General features: G+C 33.6%; 1 protein-coding gene across 11 annotated transcripts in view; it reads right to left on the bottom strand.

The window, feature by feature from the left end:
• LOC118267251 (RNA-binding protein Musashi homolog Rbp6) overlaps positions 1 to 15,162 on the bottom strand; it is a 504,750-nt gene that overhangs the window by 305,069 nt on the left and 184,519 nt on the right. The window lies entirely within an intron of this gene.

The following is a 15,162-nucleotide window of genomic DNA, read 5'->3' as shown; positions in this document are numbered from 1 at the left end:
AAATGTTTGAGAGTGCACGCTCCACAGAAATGTTCGTCTGTTTATCGTATCACGAGAGATTTGGTTCGACAAGGAGCGCGAGTATTTAGTATAATGTTTCTCTATTTATATTGGCTTGTTATACCGTCTCGGCTGCCTTAAATACATGCAAGGAGCATCCGCGGCGAGATTTGTTTGCGACTGACTGTATGACTCACTAATGGATAGGGCGGGTAGGCCCACCCTCTAAAATGAATATGCTGATTTCCCAAGTCCGTGTTTTTAGGTGTATTTTACATAATATCCGGTCAGCAACCGACACGTTACCGGGTTTAATCACTTTCGGTGTTCGTAGATGCACCCTAACTAATATCCACGAAATAATTAACATACTAAAATATTGTAAAGGATGTTCAAAGTAATTTAATCGTGTACCTTCCTATCTCCCAATATTTACTTTGTGTAGATTGTGTTCATAACCAAGTTTGGGACAGCAAACACGCGTGAGTAATCTAGATATCCCGCGCACTATGTGCTTACAGATAATAACGTTCGGCATCATTTGTAAACGGACCGAGTTACTGTAAACCTGTGAACTTCCGATTAATACTAATTAAGAACAAACAGGCCAATCACGAGAGGCTTATTGCGGGATACATTCCAATTTAAACTTGCCTTCAATTCGATAACAGGGGGCGCTTCTAAAACCAAATGTTGGTCTATGTTTTTAAAGTCGATTTTAGAGTTGTTTCGCACGGAACTTTTCTAATCTGACCGCTACCCGGGCCTTCGGTTCTGCACTTCGGAACAGTAATGAAAAGTAACGATTGCATGCTGACTCCACCATTAATCACCTACAACATTGTGCGAGGGTACGTTTTTAGATTCGTGAAGAATGACCCCGTTGGGTAATGGTTACGGTTTTTTTGACCACGACAATCTGAAAGTTCAATTAGATCGGGTAATTTTGTACCTTGCTTACTTCAAATAGCACTTATCTTTGTTTTTCCGGGTAACTATTCTGTAGTTACCATCTATACCTATTTCTAGTGAAATATATACTTTTGTTAGATATAAATATTATATCTTAGTAATACAGCCTTCATACAATCGAATTAACACATACACACACACACATACAATACCAACACTGCATTAAGTAATAATTGTCACAAAATTAAAAATCATTTTCAAACTACATAAAACTACAAATAAAAGAAAAAAATATTTAAAATTATCTATCATTCCATTTTATACCAACTTTTCGTAGGCCCTAGAAAATTATAACCAGTCTCAAAAAAAAATAAACACAAAACATTTTTCGACAGCCAACAAAATTTTGAAATGAGAACTCAGAACAAAAACGAAGAATTAATTAATTAAAACACAATGATGAGGTACCGGAGTGGCGGGGTAAACTATTCGCAACCCTTGTTGTGTACCCTCCGGATTTATATTTTATTTAGATGACGCCTACTAGGCAATACTGCGAAGGACAGGGCGACTGGATTCGGCACAGTTGTTCAACCACCATAAAATTAGCATTTGGCTGGCGAGTAGCATTTTCATCTGAACACAAGTAGAGGCACCTGAATTATTCGACCGCTCCTACAAGACAGGGATTTGATGCGTTGTTTTTTTTTTGTTTCGTGTAAAGGAGTTGCGTGTTATTATTAGAAAAATAAAATAAATATAAAAAATATGTAGTCTTTATAGGTACGTAATAAAAGATACTTCTTTACAAAATAATATTACATTCGAAATTCAAGTATTTTTTTTCTTTTATAAAATTTGAAATTAAAATAATAATTTCTAATAAATAATTGATTAGTTTGGTTTAGTTGAAATTGATAATTTAAATTTAGAATATAGAATTATTAAAATATGTTGTATGTAAATAATCAAATTTCGAATTCTGGTTGAAATATTTAATATTCATTTTCACATTGAAGTGTGAGAATGGAATGTTTTGAATTTCGAATGCAGTATTAAATGGGAATAAAATAATTGTTACATTAATAAAATTACTTCCCGTATTTCGTGTTTCAGTAATGAATTAAGCTTTGATCATTAACGAATATTCTATATTCTAAACGTGATAATACCAGTAGAAATCTACCAACACGATTTTATACATTTTTCAGACGTACACCAGTAACTAACCAAAGTATTGAGGCATTAAAAGCCGCGCTATAACAAAAAGCAAACAAACAAAAGAACAAACCGCCCACTATATTATTACAACATAACACCGCCATTCGCACAGAAACGCGAAACCGGGCAGCCATTTTATTTCTTTCTTATAAAACATTTACAGTTTAATGACGTATTACGTCTAGCTTGCAATAAAATTATTAATATTGTCTGTGGTACGGGGGACGGGGTACGGGGGACGGGGTGTAGTCAACGCAGCACTTGCTCAACCACCATAAAATTGGAACTTGCCACACTTCCTGAACTACCACCTTGCTACTGGATTACACATTATATTAAAAGTTTAATTTTGATGAGTATTGCGCTAGTTTGACGTTTTATATTCTGCTTATTATTTATGATTAGTGATTCACTTTAGTGTTTTCTCGTGTGTGACGATGTAATTAGGATATAATAAAGAAATATTATACACGTATTTTTTTATTTTGTTATTGTGTAATTTTGTCATTTTGTCAACGGTTAGATAAAACGAATCAAAGTTTACGAATGGGAGTAAGTACGTAATTTCTACGTATAAAATGTACCTAGAAGTGACGTCACGCGATATTTCATATCAATATATCTTCGAAAGTAGGTATTTATTTCCGTGATAAAATTTAAAATACCGTGTCTAATATTTTAAAATAATCTACAAAACGGACATTAAAATAAAAATTAATCATCTACCCTATTAGAAAGAATCAAATAAACTCATATTTTCTATTTTTAAACCCCAATGGTTTATACACTGCATTGTTTTTTTTAAACTTAAAATAATAAAACATTTGGCTATGTATTTTTCTAGTTAGTCTATTTGTAAACTAAACAATCACGTAAGCTTATTCAAACGTGCTACAATGAAAAATAAACGTGTGTACATAAAGTTCAATTGAATGGCAACAAAAATGGACGGACAAACGGACATGCAGTTATTTAGGCATAGGACACAAAAATATAAATGCACTATTGCACAAGAGAACAATGTTTTATTTTAGTAGTAATTGTATCCTTAGTTATTCAGCCGTTTTATGTATCTGAGCCTCTAGCCAAGTGCTACTTTAGCGCTTGTCTACTGAGAGAGTAGAAAACTCAATGTATAGGATACTGAGAAGTTTTGAAATTTACTTCAATTCCAAATAAATTTGGTTTTTTCTCTACAATTGGACAAGTACTAAATGACATTCGGCTAGAGGCTCTGGTTACAAACTCCCAAATATGGCGCTCAAGCATATGATGCCATTTATCGCCTGGTGAATGAATAAAACTTAGGTCATTCCAACCGCCTAAATATGTCCAGTCTTAAAAATCATACCATTAAATTACTTCGTCAGGATGTGAGAGAAAGCTAAACAAATTACGTAGAATTGAAATAACTCATTTTACAAAGCCCTAAATCATCCGAAAACAATGACAGACAGGCTAGTTATGAAAATAAAATAACGTCAAATATCCATTCTGGTCCTCTCTGGTAATTGTTCATCCAACAATAATTACGAGAATTCTAAAACAACTTGGAATTCAAATGCTCCCTAATTGGCAGTTTTAATCTACTAACTTTCGTACAGAATTCACCGAAAGTGGGGAACAACTTGTCGTGGTTCGTGGTGAAACGAATCAAAACCTTCTAACTGAAATTTATAAATTTATTTTGCCAAATTATAATGACTGAAGAGGATAATTTGCTTGATTTAAATTCGGATCGCTTTTATGGTGTTCCAGAATAGGCTATATTTCTTATTAAAATTGGACGTCGAAGTTCTGTCTCTGGGCTTATTGTTGACATAGAAATTACTAGTTTTTGAAATGAAAGCGTTAGTATTGAATTAGTGAGTCTATTATCTGATATCCAATTCGGAGGACAAAATTATTCTATTTTAAAAATAGAATAAAGTTTGCACAGGGATGAACGAATTTTCTTTGTGAATTTTCCGTAGTTGTAATAGGTACCTATATTATTTTGTAGACCATCTACAAAAATAAGGCATCTGTTTTTTAGGGGGCCAAAACATCCAATGTCTTTCCGCCTTGGACGAGGAGAGAGGGACTGTCAGACCATTACTGAATAAAAACCACCCTGTTCTTATTCCTACTGTTTGACCCAGAGCCTTAGAGTCAGTAGGTACTTAAGATTGTAAGAGACTGAGACGAATTCAACAAAAACAAAATCAAGAATCAATCCGGCCATTCTTTCAGGTGCTACTCACTTTAAATGAACAATAAATACACAACAGTTTTCCTTATGTCAGATAAAAAGAAATACCTTAAGAAGTTACATGATACAAAACGCTCAAAGTCACAATCAAGGCCAAAATCAGGGTAAAAATAACACTATTAGAAGATCTCATTTCTCGCATAGTTTATTTTGTTACCTTTTACGGAAGTTTGCCAAATTATTCGTGGTATATGCACGGGGCCCAGGCCACATGTGCAACCACCATAAAATTGGAAACTAGCCGTCGAGTCCGACCGAAATAAACGGACATATTACATAAAAACAATATTAAATTCAACGTTAACAATGGTACCGTATGATCTTTATATTTCCGCTAATAATCAAATGTTTATTGGTGATGTTGGAGTATGTTTTTCGTGTTAATTTGAAATAATGTTCGACATAATTTTAAACTTAGGATTTGTTTCACAGTATCTGGATAATCGCTGTGTATCAGATAAAGAATTAAGAACGTAATTTGTATGCATTATCTGTCACATAAGTTTATCGGGCACTTATATTATGAAGGTGGTGAAACAGGAGCTAAGTATTTTAATAATAAAATATGGTATGAATTACGGAAAATTTAAAAAATAAATAATACCTAATGAAATGTTTACAGCCAAAAATATTAATGTAGGCAATAGAAAAGACACTGAGTAAAATTTTAAAGGAGAGAAACTATCTTTTAGAAACCCCTTTATCATAATTACTAACTACATTTCGTTAACTTTTTGTAGTATAAATAGAGGTAAAACGAGCAGATCTGATCAGCTGATGGTAAGCCGTTGTCGCCCATGGACATCCGCAGGGCGTTGCCAGCCTTTTAAAAAGGAATACGCTCTTTTATTAAAGGCTTATACTCGTAGGTCGTATCGAAATGTCTTGTAACTACATATGTAAATACCGCTTAAAGACAATTCCCCCATAACCTAATACGTATCTAATCAATACATATAATAAGTAAAAATCTAAGGTCTATACATTAAATATTTTTCCAAAAAACTGACAGGGAGTAACTACAGAAACCAAAAAACCATTTTTTGGAATTTTTATTTGTCTGTCTTTCTGTCTGGTACGTTATAACTTTGAAACTATCTTTTAAGTATACGATATATGGTTATGCGAAAAGCGACCAACACGAGAGGCGGAGCCGCGGGCAACAGCTAGTACAACATATATAGGTAAATATATAGACAAACCGTACAATATTATCATATCGCTGTATCATACACCGCTACACGTACCACGACTTATGCGATAATGTAAACAAGTTAAAGGATTAACTACTTACGTAATTATGCGTTAAACAGCTCTAATAGCTCATTTTCAAAGTTATATCATAATAGCACGTTTTATCTTTACGTGAAGGGGGTAAGCACGGGTGTTTAAGTTAGTTATGTGCTTTGTTTTCTGTAGTAATGGTGGTAATGTGTTGCATATGTGTTTTGTTAGTTAGAATATTTAATTTGATTTGAATTTTATCGAATATTTTTAAAAAGGTATATTTAATAGGTAGAGTATATAATATAAGACAAAACTTTAAATCGAGACCAAAAAGTTCAGGTTTTAAAAAGTTTATCAACTTAAGAAAAAAACGTTTACCTATTAATGTAATAGTTAGGTAGTTCTAACTAACTAGTGGTCGCCTAGTGGTCGAAATTCGACCATATACGATTTAATTTACAATACCACTTTCCATACGTTCAAGGATAATTTTTATTTAACAAATTGCTATTAGTTTTGTGAAATTCAAATTAATATATTCCGGCGGATCATGAATAACCAAACCTCCTTCAATGAGAAACCTCTTTTCATATGAGACGTGAGAATATCATCGCAATGTCTGTCAATTTTGACATTTTGTCAAATACGATGCTATGCATGGTAGTGTGTGTAATGTTTTATTTATTGATTTAATGTACTTTATAAGCATTATTTTTGAAAAATATTAGCATTTTTCACTTCTCCTACACATAATCTATAAGTGTACCAAATTTTATGCTCCTACGTTTTTGTAAAAAGGTTCCGAAAGTTTTTGCATCACGTATTAATATATAGATTTCCAAACCATACTTCGAAATTTGAAAATGACAAGATATTTTCTTTTGCTACAATTTCATTTCTAACAATTCATAATATTTAAAACTGGAACATCATTTAGTTCAAAATTTCCTAATCACAAAACTAATCCTACTACGACTGTTTCCAATTTCAAATTTCAAATCTTGTTCTTAACATTTTTTCCGTATCTGTCAAAACGAAATAAAAAAAAATGGGACACAATAACGGTTCATTTAAAAACAAACATAACCCTACATTCTCGCACTTGACCAGTAGTAATAATAATAATAAATAGTGTTTACTACTGGGCAATAATTCAAGTTAAATAGCTCCTAATAATAAGATCTGTTCGAAGGCCACAAATAAAGATACGACTATATATCAGAATTATTGGACTTGTATGTTGGGTAACAGACATTTTAGTTGCTTTTGTATTAGTTCGTGTATTGTTGATATTTTTTTTTTCGTTATGTTTCATTATCTGTGTTTATTTTGTTTAGCGATGAGAAATCAGTTTAAACCTTAGTTTTAACTATGTAGGAATCTTTGTTTTTATGATTAAACAGACATACATTTTTTTCTTTTTGACTAATTCAAGAAGTTCTCAGTTTGACCTTATGTATGTTTGTACATATATTTATGCGCAATTAGAGAAGTCTTGAGAAGGCTTTAAGGGATATTACCTGACTTAAAAAAAACGGAGGCCGTAAAGAAATTTGAAAGCAGTGTCTTTTAAACCGACTTTTTTAAAAAAAGTTTTTAGCAAACATTTTTACAAAATATTTACCAAGTTTTGGACAAACTATAATCATTTCCTATAAATATGGCAACGTAATCAAAGATATTTTACAATCATACTTCATCTTCAAAACAAATACAAATAATTGGATTTATTTTAAAAATGATTACTATCAATCAACACTCAATACAATACACAGAATCCAATTTCCCAATAACAAAGCATTTTCAACCTTAATGCAATGCATACTCCTCGCGTCACTGATCAAGATTGATCAGCAACCCACATTTGTGCTGACAAGCTTTTATCATTCGTCATTGAAGTCATCGACTACACGACAAACTCATTCGATGTCGATAGTAATGACGCAATCAACAGCGTAACTTCACGCCTGATACTCCCTGAAGGGGTAGGCTGAAGTGGGTCTATGATGTACGTACTTGTAGAGTCTGAAATCAAACCTGTGCGAATATGATTAACTTGGTATGATTTTGTAGGGTGTATGTAATTTAACTGGCTTTTGGTGATTAGTGGTTACAAAATTTACAATTTTTTTCATACAAATTTTTTAGCGGGAGAAATCATCAAATGCCTTCTCCCGCTCGGGTGAGGTGACAGAGAATATAAGAATCTAACTAACTAAAAACCAGCCCGTTCCTACTCTTGCTTTAAACCGGAGCCCTAGTAAACCTCATAGGTTGTCCGCAACTCCGGTATCTTACTACGCTATTAAAAACATTATTTTCGTCACCCCTAATCTTTATGCTCTAAGACCATATCCAGACTCTTCACGACAGCTATTAATTTCAACATTTAGAAGACTACAATCAAACGCCCTTACTTTTTTAACACCCACACTCATAACAACAAAACAGATACAATAAGACGCAATCAATCAATATGCAAACGAAAACAGTCCGCATCGCATATTTTATCTTTAACAATCCTTACCCCACGAAACCAATTAGTGTAAAAACCTTCCATAGTACATTCCAATGTTATAAATTTGGCACTTAGCCTGGCGCAAATTTTCACTGCTGTCAGCAAAATAAAGTGGTGCAGTAATAGTTTTGTCACTGGCTCCAACTAAATTGACACTGTATAGGTACATATTTTTTTCGGTCGTACATTTTTCAATTAAACCATTCTGTTTTCTGTGCCTGCCTGTTGTGCGTCGAAGGTTAGGCTCGAATGGTCTGTTTTTAAAATTGGAGACCTTGAATGATTTTTATTGGTTTGATGTAATGAAATTAACCTTATTTAAAAAAACCTTCAAGAAAACACCAATATAAAAAATGTATACATTTGGTTTTAAGTCATAATTAAAGAAAAGAATGATGGATTGTATCAAGACTGATGTATTTATTTATTTATTCAATATCCTAATATTGAACCAACAGTAAATACAAAATTGTCACAACAACAAGCATAGCTAAATGAAGCTGTACTTACAGTTAACTTTGGAGATTGACCTTTAGTCGTAGATTTACGAACAATTACGTCGAACTTTGAAAGTATAAATAAATACAAATTACAAACAATTTGTCCTCCATATAAGTCAAACGGTTGATCCCTATACTACTAATAACATAAGTGGTCTACAAGGAAAATTGTTAGACAAAATCATAAATATTAAAGACAATTTTTCGTTTTATCAACTGTAAATGTAATTCATATCATCTTCTTAACTTGTTAGTAAAAATAACATTGTCCTATTTGCTTTAAATAAAAATATGTACCCACTAGAAATTGGAAACTCAACTTAAAGCAAAATTCTTTAACATCACGTGTCAAAGAGTATGAATAACACACATGACATTCTTTGGTTTGGTAAAAATCAGCAAAGAATAAAGTCATCGATGAGAAATCGCCATTCTACGCGCTGCGCTAGTTTAACACAAACGTCCATAATGCATACAGCACAAACAAAATCAAAAATAATCCCCCTTAACTTCTAAGCATACTTCGCACGAATGAGACCAAATAACCGACAAATTAAACCACAACAACATCCCGTATTTGCATTTAAACACTAAAAAGCAAAACATTGACGATCATTTGAAAAGCAAAATAGGAAAAACAAAGCTCTTCAGTTACTTAATGTTACTTTTAACGTTTATAGACTACTTTAAAATTGTGTCCTGCGTATAAAATCAGCCAGTTAAATGTGTATTGCGGTTGGCACGGTGCCAACCACGTAGCCACACGTCCAGACCTGAGGATCTCTCACTCGGTCCGCTGAATTCGTCTGATGATTCGACAATCGACACATAAATATTGAATAATCAAACGGTTGCGATTTGAATGTCGATGGTTGTGGAGCGATTTCTTTTTCGTGTTGCGTTTTCGTTTCTTTTTCGTGGTTTGAGTTTGTGCAATGTTATGAGAAATATAAGACAAGCTTCCTATGAAAATTGTTTAAAAGGAACTAGCTAGACGAAAAGCTTTATTTCCAAGGTAAGAAAGAGAACACTCGGATAAAAAATAAGACAAAATTTTATACCAAAAAAAAGATAATAGTGAAAGTGTGAATCGAAGCAAAAATATCTCAATATGAAAGAGAAACATAAGAGTTTCAATTTCAAGTGCGCCTCAAACTTGAAGTCCGAGCGGCGCGGAAGGGACGCGCGTACATCAAAGTGATTACGGACGAAAAACGCCACAGAGTCGAGTGTGAGCGTTGTAAAAATCACTACGACGTGTGAAGAGCTATCGGGGGCGTCTCAGTGAAGTGGCGATCGCTTGTTTTTCCCACTTTCGATGAACGCCGCGGGCCGAGCTGTGTCGAGTGCCCTCTGATTTCGTCCCCGCACAGCACTGTGTTTTATGAGGTCAAGAGAACCTCCACAAAAAACACGTACCCCGATAAATTACGCACTGACACATTCAGATTCGCCCATAATATACACGATCGTAATATATTGTTTTTTTTTTACGTTTCGGTATTGCTTGGCTGTTTTTGTGGCAGGTGCACTTAATTTTTTTTGGTGGTTAAGTACCTATATTTTTTTTGCCTTAAAACTTGAATTGCTTTTGATTGTGAAATATTTGGACAGCTACTCGCACCTACTTGAAACGAATTTGTTTGTTTTATAAAATTGAACTCTCTATTCCAAAAACCATTATTTGTCTGTACAAGACATGACGTGACATAAATAAAAAATGGTCTCCAGTAATCGATTCTTCAGTGGAACCTATTACTATTGACATACGATTTAACTATGTAAGCCAATTGGATGTGTCACGCGAACCATCATAAATCTAACAACGTATAACCGTGATCCGCCCTAATAAAATTAACTTCTAACTGACCTTTCCTCTACTTACCTACAATTCTTAATGTTTTAGTAGAAGTTGACCATGATGAAATATAACTTTATATTCTTCATATACCTAACACACAAATGAAAATAAACTTAAATACTGTTGCAGTTTTGAAAATCTTATGAAAATAGTCTTGACTGACATAAATATAGGATCTTAAGTAAACATCTTCAAATATCAAAACTATACAACCCTAATCATAGCTGTTAAATAAATAACATTCGGAGTCAATCTCAATACCATTTAGTTCATCCAATATCTACGCAATACGGATGCAATGGGCGTTAGTGTTGCAACTCAAAAGTACAAAATGTCACAATAATTATATTATATCTGAATTGAATTCAAGATTAAAGTTCCTGAAAGCAATTTTCGGATAAACATGATTTTTTAGATTAAGAAATAAATCATGACAGACCGTTGTCTATGTCAAAGGCCCGTAGTCTAGCACCTAGAACTCGGAGCTGCGAACTGCCTAGCGGGTTACCGGGGTCCGGCTCGAAAACCTAAAAAAAAGTCTAGTGCCTATGGATCAACATGAGTGAGATGATGATGAAATCAAGTCTAATTTACTGAGTACCTAGCTTACTACCGTTAGCTACCTAGGTAGGCAGAAAGGCCATGTGTATTTATTTCGGAGCAACCTTGAAAGAAACAAATCAATATCACTAAGCCGTTAAATATTAACGATTAAATTAACTAGGTTCTGATATCTAAGAATTAAGTTAAATATAGGTAACCAAACGTTAATTGACCTTTAGGAACATTTTAATTGTTTAACATTTTTATTTACGAAACATCAAATGTTTTAGTCTAGCTGACATACTGTCTATGATTGTCCAATCTGCCACATTGGTTTTTAGAAGACACGGTTCCTGATCACATGAGGTGTCTTTTCCTAGCCAGGCTACTTACTATTAAATTCTCTAGTTTAAAATATTCTATAGTTATAGGAAATTTCTAATTGTGATTGATTTGTACCTACCTTAATAGGGAAGATAGAAATAATAACATAACTATCAAATGATTGATCCTATCCTGTAAGCAATAAGTACTTCTTCTTACCCTCAGAAGACAGAATACCTTCATGATATTTCATATTCTTACGTAATAGTAAATCAAAAACGTTTTTTCTACGATTGGTTCGTTTCTACGTTACTTTGATTTAAACCTTGAAAGTAACAACTCAATGTCAATTAGTCCAATTAACTATTTAGTACAAGTTCCCTTTTATACAAGTTTTTACATTTCTTTTATTGAGATTACGGTAACATTTCTTTTTACTAACTAGCCTTTGCTAAAGATAAGGAAATAAAGTCATTTATTTCGAAATAGTTAATTCATAGTAAACCATTCACTTTACTCTAGTTATGTCCTGTATAAAAGGAGGGCAAAGTATTACTAGGCTTTTTTTTGGTATTTCGAAAATTTCTCAATAGGAGCATGGAGTCGGGTATTGTGCCCAGAATATGGCAATAGGCTCGCCCCCTGTTACATGGGACTTATAACACAAATTGTGAAAACGGGGTGTACACTGTACATTGTATAGCAGCATTACGTGCTGTAATGTGCACCTCTACCTGGAGTGGGAAAAGTTGACGTTATTTAAAAATTAATTAGGAGGTGAGTCCATAACCATTTAACGACCTTAATTCAAGACTTCGTGAACTTTTCAAGACTCGAAGAACCTAATAAACTTCAATAATATAATAATGTACTTTGTATACTTTACTCCACCAATTTCAATTCTTATTCTCACTTGATCAACGACACAATCAAATGCTAAAACACAAAACTTAAATCTACACTTTTCCCCACACAAAACCGAAAAACTAAACACAAAGACACAAAACATCGTCCATTATTACTTCCCAATAAAGCAATATGAAGCGAACTATCGAACATATGGGTCAAAGACGCTAGTTCAGTAATTTATTCCCAATAACTAGCGCAAGTGCAGATGTTGTACTGTTTCAATTTTACCCAAGTTCCACAAGATGAACTTGGTGCAGCTCCGTTCATGTGACATTGTCAACTAATCTTGGTGCCGTTGGGAACAAACGTCGAAGTAATTCGTAAGTTCTTGTTACCTTCGGTTGTGGTGAATTTTGTGTTCGGTTTGCCTTATTAAATGTGTCTCTTAGTAATTTTATGGTTAGGTTTTGAGCTTTAATTTTTTATATTGATGAGGCTTGACTTATAAGCATGTTAATCGTGTAACAAGATGTTGGTTTGACTTATAACACTAGCATAAAATGGTCGCTTTCCCAGTTAAATCATCATCATCAGCAGCCTATAGCAGTCCACTGCTGGACAGTTAGGCCTCCCCAATTGTTCGCCACTTTGCTGTGCCCAGTTACTTGTATTAGGCAAATTTTATTTTTATTTCCATTTCTATATAAGGTGTTCTAAAATGATCTGCTACGGCTTTAATGGGAGGTAGTGTTTTAAGATTACAATAGTTTTGTAACCCGGGCCAGTTAATTCAATTTGAGTAAATTCTCTGCATATAGTAGTTCACAAATACGTAGAGTGCGTCAGTACAGTGAGAGAAATATACAAATTACCTTATATTTTAATTAATAAATGATTAAATAATATAGTATTTATCATGTAGTTCGTCATTTGTTTGCTCTCAAAATTGCACTCTGACACCACCCTTTTAATTTTTTTAATACAACATGTAATATTGTTATCCATATCATCACATAATACCACAATGGGTAGTGTACGTGTTTCTACAACCACTATCCAAAACAACTCCCACAGCTTATTTAAATGAAATAATAATCTAAAATTACACAATTAATGTTTGCCCGAAGTTAGTTCGTCATGACATTCTGAACTAATCTCGCAGCGACGGGATGTACACCACAATAACTGGCTGTAGCTACATATTTACCCAGGAATGCCTTCTCAACAATATCAGTACCGACTCAGATGTTCCAACTGCTTTCTGCTTTTCGAAAGGGAAACTGTTGCCGTATTCGAAATTGGAATAGAATTTGTATTTTGAATAAATTATTTTTTGTGGTGGCTATAAAATGAATGTGCCATATTTTTTATTTTGTTATAATATAGATTAAATTAAAAATAAAATGAAAATTATTATATTATAATTTATGAAACTTACTTAGCTAATTGCACAAAAGTAGGTATCGTATATGAAAATGAGACTTTCCTTACATCAAAGCCTTCACAAAATACATTTCTGGTAAAGCGAAAAGCTCTATTCATTGCTGTGTGTGTATATTTGTGTAATTTATGCAAACGTGGCACGATTTATATCGTTTGACGTGACGTCTCACAATGATTGAGTGTGCGATAGTTGCATAGTTCACCTACAATATATTATCAGGTAATACCGTATAATTGTCGTGATCGCTGCGAACAACCGTCGCTGTCTCCTGTGAGATATGAGCTGGCACAAGATACGTTGCTAATTTCGTGACATCCATTCATTTACCGATCCCGAACGTGAATGGGATCAGACAACAGGAAACATGTTCTATACTAACTCCTGCGCTCTTATTTATCATACGTCATCGCCGCGCATGCAGTTTTAGACTTTATTTGTAAGCAAAACGAATAATGGTCAGTTTATTTTTGATTGGCCACGTAAAATTCTAACCGCCTTCTGTATGTACGGCTAATTTATTAATGGAGGTATAAATTACATTGGAAATAGAACCGGCAATTAAATACACGACAATAAATAACGCTCCTATTATGTGTTCCTACTATTTATTGTTTCAAATTCAAATTCGGAATTTCGAATTCGAAACGGATTAAACCGACTTTATTAATCGTTGCTTTAAATTATTATTTTGCTCCAAGGCTTTATAAATTATTCTATTTTTTATTTAATTTATTAATTCCTGATAATTAATTTAATTATATTACATTTATTTGTTGGAAATATTCTATTTTAGCGATATCATTATTACTTATATGGTGAAATAAAACGTTGCAAGGAAATCTATGTGATATTGAAAATATATAAATTATATAGTTAGTCTGAAATTACTGATGAAAAAGATATGTAAGATTCCATTGCGTTCCATTGTCTCTGCCTACTCCTTTGGGAGACAAACACATGTTTTAGTCGATTTAATATCATTAAGCTACAAAAAGTACTTAAAACTCAACCACAAGCGTTTACTAAGACCACCGTACAAAATACTGAAACACGCAACGTTTGAACACATAACGCCATGGTATGGATTTTAAAAGATGTTTAAAGATTCATAAACGTAAGCTACCTCAGTTGAAGTCGTAAACTTGAGTGTAATGTGTCTGAATATTATCGTATCCATACTTACTTTATTATAAACGTGAAAGTCTGTGCGTCTGTCTGTTTGTCCGTCGTTCATGACAAAACGCAGCAATTTTTTTTTTTGGGGGTAATATCATCCAATGACTTCTCCCGCCTTGGGCGAGGCGAGAGGGAGTGTCAGACTCTTACTGACTAAAAACCACCCCGTTCCTTCTCCTGCTTTTCGAGCCGGAGCCCCAGTAAAGCCGCTAGGAAGTCCGCAGCTTCGGATCAGGAAAACGCTGCGATAAATTTAACGTTATTCTTTTAAGGAACCATTGGAGAGGCCTATGTCCAGCAGTGGACGAACACAGGCTGATGATGATGATGATTGTT

This window comes from Spodoptera frugiperda, chromosome 23, assembly GCF_023101765.2.
Source record: "Spodoptera frugiperda isolate SF20-4 chromosome 23, AGI-APGP_CSIRO_Sfru_2.0, whole genome shotgun sequence".
In the NCBI taxonomy this organism is placed as follows: domain Eukaryota; kingdom Metazoa; phylum Arthropoda; class Insecta; order Lepidoptera; family Noctuidae; genus Spodoptera; species Spodoptera frugiperda.
This window is presented reverse-complemented; position numbering and strand designations above follow the sequence as displayed.